This window comes from Arachis ipaensis, chromosome B07 (genome assembly GCF_000816755.2).
Source record: "Arachis ipaensis cultivar K30076 chromosome B07, Araip1.1, whole genome shotgun sequence".
NCBI lineage: Eukaryota > Viridiplantae > Streptophyta > Magnoliopsida > Fabales > Fabaceae > Arachis > Arachis ipaensis.
The window spans coordinates 30,873,383-30,878,919 of NC_029791.2; positions in this window are offsets into that span (position 1 = coordinate 30,873,383).

Here is a 5,537-nt window from a genome sequence, read left to right on the forward strand (position 1 = left end):
CTAAACTAGTTACTAGGGTTTACAGAAGTAAGTAATTGATGCATAAATCCACTTTCGGGGCCCACTTGGTGTGTGCTTGGGTTGAGCTTGAATGTTCCACATGCAGAGGCTCTTTCTAGAGTTGAACGCCAGGTTGTAACGTATTTCTGGCGTTCAACTCTGGTTTGTGACTTGTTTCTAGCGTTTAACTCCAGACAACAACGTAGAACTGGCGTTCAACACCCTTTTACATCGTCTAAACTTGGCCAAAGTATGGACTATTATACATTTCTGGAAAGCCCTGGATGTCTACTTTCCAACGCAAATAAAAGCGCGCCATTTTGAGTTCTGTAGCTCTAGAAAATCCACTTTGAGTGCAGGGAGGTCAGAATCCAACAGCATTAGCAGTCCTTCTTCAACCTCTGAATCTGATTTTTGGTATTACCACCGGATACATAAATGCCACAGACACGTAATTGGGTGAACCTTTTCAGATTGTGACTCAGCTTTGCTAAAGTCCTCAATTAGAGGTATCCAGATTCATGAAACTTACAGTGGCCTTGGATTGATCAGAGACTAAGTTTGCTAAATTAAAAGTATTTTGTTCAGAGTTCTCTGTCTGTTGCTGAGTGGATGATGGAAAAGGCTTGCTATTGCTAAACCTGTTTCTTCCACCATTATTAAAGCCTTGTTGAGGCTTTTGATCCTTCCATGAGAGATTTGGGTAATTTCTCCATGATGGATTATAGGTGTTTCCATAAGGTTCACCCATGTAATTTACCTCTGCTATTGCAGAGTTTTCAGGATCATAAGCTTCTTCTTTAGAAGATGCCTCTTGAGTATTGTTGGATGCAGTTTGCATTCCATTCAGACTCTGAGAAATCATATTGACTTGCTGAGTCAATATTTTATTCTGAGCCAATATGGCATTCAGAGTATCAATTTCAAGAACTCCCTTCTTCATAGGCGTCCCATTACTCACAGGATTCCTCTCAGAAGTGTACATGAACTGGTTATTAGCAATCATGTCAATGAGTTCTTGAGCTTCTGTAGGCGTTTTCTTTAGGTGAATAGAAAGCCGTGACCAGCTTATCGCAAGAGTTCAGGCTGTCTTTGGGTTGAGAGTCCAACCACACTTTAGCTCTGTCTCTTACAGCAAAAGGGAAAAGCATGAGCCTGTAGACTTCAGGATCTACTCCGTTGGTCTTAACAGTATCACATATCTGCAAGAATTCAGTTAAGAACTGAAAAGGATCTTCAGATAGAAGTCCATGAAACTTGCAGTTCTGCTGTATCAGAGAAACTAGCTGAGGTTTCAGCTCAAAATTATTTGCTCCAATGGCAGGATTGGAGATGCTTCTTCCATGTAAATTGGAAGTAGGTGCAGTAAAGTCACCAAGCATTCTCCTTACATTATTGTTGTTGGGTTCGGCTGCCATCTCCTTTACTTGTTCAAAATTTTCAATAAGGTTGTCTCTGGATTGTTGTAATTTAGCTTCTCTTAGTTTTCTCTTCAGAGTCCTTTCAGGTTCTGGATCAGCTTCAACAAGAATGCCTTTTTCTTTGTCCCTGCTCATAAGAAAGAGAAGAGAAAAAGAAAAGAAGAGGAATCCTCTATGTCACAGTAAAGAGGTTCCTTATTGTTAGTAGAAGAAGAAAAGAAGAAAAAATTCGAACACAGATAAAAAAGGGGGTTCGAATTTGGTGAGTGATGTGAGGAAGAGATGTTAGTAGATGAATAAATAAATAGAATAAGAGGAAGAGGATTTTCGAAAAAAATAATTTTTGAAAAAGAGTTTGTAATTTTCGAAAAATAATTTTTGAAAAAGGTTAGTAATTTTTTGGAAAGTTTAAAGTCAAAAGTTAAAATAATTAATTAATTAAAAAGAATTTTTGAAAAAGAGGGAGATATTTTTGAAAATTAGAGAGAGAAAGTTAGTTAGGTGGTTTTGAAAAAGATAAGAAACAAACAAAAAGTTAGTTAGTTAGTTGAAACAAATTTGAACATCAATTTTGAAAAGATAAGAAGATAAGAAGTTAGAAGAGATATTTTGAAATCAAATTTTGAAAAAGATAGGATGAGAAGATATTTTTGAAAACATATGATTGAAATTAGTTTTTTTTTTTAAAAAGATTTGATTTTTAAAATCACAATTAATGACTTGATTCACAAGAAATCACAAGATATGATTCTAAAACTTAAAGTTTGAATCTTTCTTAACAAGCAAGTAACAAACTTGAAATTTTTGAATCAAAACATTAATTGTTATTGTTATTTTCGAAAATTATGATGTAAAATTAAGAAAAAGATTTTGAAAAATATTTTTGAAATTTTCGAAAATAACTAAAAAGAATTTGAAAAAGATTTGATTTTTGAAAAAGATTTTGAAAAAGATAAGATTTTTAAATTGAAAATTTGATTTGACTCATGAAAACAACTAGATTTTAAAATTTTTGAAAAAGTCAAATCTAATTTTTGAAATTTTAAGAGAGAAAAAGGGAAAGATATTTTTTTATTTTTGAATTTTTATGATGAGAGAGAAAAACAAGAAAAATGATGCAATGCATGAAAGTTATGGATCAAAACAGTGAATGCATGCAAGAATGCTATGAATGTCAAGATGAACGCCAAGAACACTATGAAGATCATGATGAACATCAAGAACATATTTTTGAAAAATTTTTAATGCAAAGAAAACATGCAAGACACCAAACTTAGAATTCTTTAATGCTCAGACATAAAGAATTCAGGAATGCATATGAAAAACAAGAAAAGACACAACATGCAAATGCAAAGATCAAACAAGAAGACTTACTAAGAACAACTTGAAGATCATGAAGAACACTATGAATGCATGATTATTTTCGAAAAATGAAAGATGCACATGCAATTGACACCAAACTTATAACATGACTCAAGACTCAAACAAGAAACACAAAAAATATTTTTGATTTTTATGATTTTCTAATTTTTTTGTATTTTTTTTGAAAATTATTTGAAAAACAAAAATAAGGATTCCAAAATTTTTAATATGAATTCCAGGAATCTTATGCTCTTTAGTCTAAAGCTCCAATCAAAGGGTCAGGCATGGTTTAATAGCCAGCCAAGCTTTAGTATGTAAATCAGGAACAGCAGCAGGTGGATTAGCAACAACTAGCTTGCTCTTGATAACAAATTGGAAGCCTCAGTCCAAATGAATTTAGACACGCCTTTACAGCCAGCCAGACTTTACATGCTTCATGAAACACTAGAATTCATTCTTAAAAATTCTGAAGAAAAATATATTTTTGAAAACATTTTTTTTAAAATTTTTTCGAAAACAAAGGAGAAAATTTTGAAAGATTTTTGAAAAATTTTTGAAAAGAAAACAAAAAGAAAATTACCTAATCTGAGCAACGAGATGAACCGTCAATTGTCCAAACTCGAACAATCCCCGGCAACGGCGCCAAAAACTTGGTGCATGAAATTGTGATCTCTGGTAATAGCTCCAAAAACTTGATGCTCTAATCTCAATTCATAATTTGTCACAACTTCGATACAACTAACCAGCAAGTGCACTGGGTCGTCCAAGTAATACCTTACGTGAGTAAGGGTCGAATCCCACGGAGATTGTTGGTATGAAGCAAGCTATGGCCACCTTGTAAATCTCAGTCAGGCGGATATAAAATAGTAATGGGATTTTCGAAAATAATTAATAAAAGAAGGATAGAAATACTTATGTAAATCACTGGTGAGAATTTCAGATAAGCGTATGGAGATGCATTCGTTCCTCTGAACCTCCGCTTTCCTGCTGTCTTCATCCAATCAGTCTTACTCCTTTCTATGGCTGGCTTTATGCAAGGGCATCACCGTTGTCAGTGGCTACATCCCCTCCTTTTGTGAAAATGGTCCAAGATGCCCTGTCACGGCACGGCTAATCATCTGAGGTTCCCGATCATGCTGGAATAGGATTCACCCTCCTTTTGCGTCTGTCACTACGCCCAGCACTCACGAGTTTGAAGCTCGTCATAGTCATTCAATCATTGAATCCTACTCGGAATACCACAGACAAGGTTTAGACTTTCCGGATTCTCTTGAATGCCGCCATCATTCTAGCTTACACCACGAAGATTCCGATTAAGAGATCTAAGAGACACTCATTCAATCTAAGGTAGAACGGAAGTGGTTGTCAGGCACGCGTTCATAGGGAATGATGATGATTGTCACGTTCATCACATTCAGGTTGAAGTGCGAATGAATATCTTAGAAGTGAAATAATATGAATTGAATAGAAAACAGTAGTACTTTGCATTAATCTTTGAGGAACAGCAGAGCTCCACACCTTAATCTATGGAGTGCAGCAACTCTACCGTTAAAAATACATAAGTGAAAGGTCCAGGCATGGCCGAATGGCCAGCCCCCAAAACGAGATCACAGGATCAAAATACAATCCAGGATGTCTAATACAATAGTAAAAGGTCCTATTTATAATAAACTAGCTACTAGGGTTTACAGAAGTAAGTAATTGATGCATAAATCCACTTCCGGGGCCCACTTGGTGTGTTCTTGGGCTGAGCTTGAATGTTACACGTGCAGAGGCTCTTTCTGGAGTTGAACACCAGGTTGTAACGTATTTCTGGCGTTCAACTCTGGTTTGTGACTTGTTTCTGGCGTTTAACTCCAGACAGCAGCGTAGAACTGGCGTTCAACGCCCTTTTACATCGTCTAAACTTGGCCAAAGTATGGACTATTATACATTTCTGGAAAGCCCTGGATGTCTAATTTCGAACGCAATTGGAAGCGCACCATTTTGAGTTCTGTAGCTCCAGAAAATCCACTTTGAGTGCAGGGAGGTCAGAATCCAACAGCATTAGCAGTCCTTCTTCAACCTCTGAATCTGATTTTTGCTCAAGTCCCTCAATTTCAGCCAGAAAATACCTGAAATCATAGAAAAACACACAAACTCATAGTAAAGTCTAGAAATGTGAATTTAACATAAAAACTAGTGAAAACATCCCTAAAAGTAACTAGATCCTACTAAAAATATACTAAAAACAATGTCAAAAAGCGTATAATTTATCTGCTCATCAATAAGCAACCTAGAAGAGTGCTTGGCTCTTACACTGCTCCTAATGCAGACCTTTATGGCAAAAGTATTGTGGTGCCTCCAATAGCTGCAAATAATTTTGAACTGAAGCCACAGCTAATTACTCTTGTGCAACAAAATTGTCAGTATCATGGACTCCCTCAGGAAGACCCAAATCAGTTTATTTCTGATTTTTTGCAGATTTGTGATATTGTGAAAACTAATGGAGTGAATTCTGAGGTGTACAAACTCATGCTCTTCCCATTTGCTGTGAGGGATAGAGCAAAGTTGTGGTTAGATTCTCAACCCAAGGAGAGTCTGGATACTTGGGATAAGGTTATCACCGGATTTCTGACTAATTTTTTTCCACCTCAAAAGCTGACTAAGCTAAGGGTGGAGGTTCAAACTTTCAGACAGAAAGATGGTGAGACCCTTTATGAAGCTTGGGAGAGATTCAAGCTACTGACTAGGCAATGCCCTCCGGACATGTTC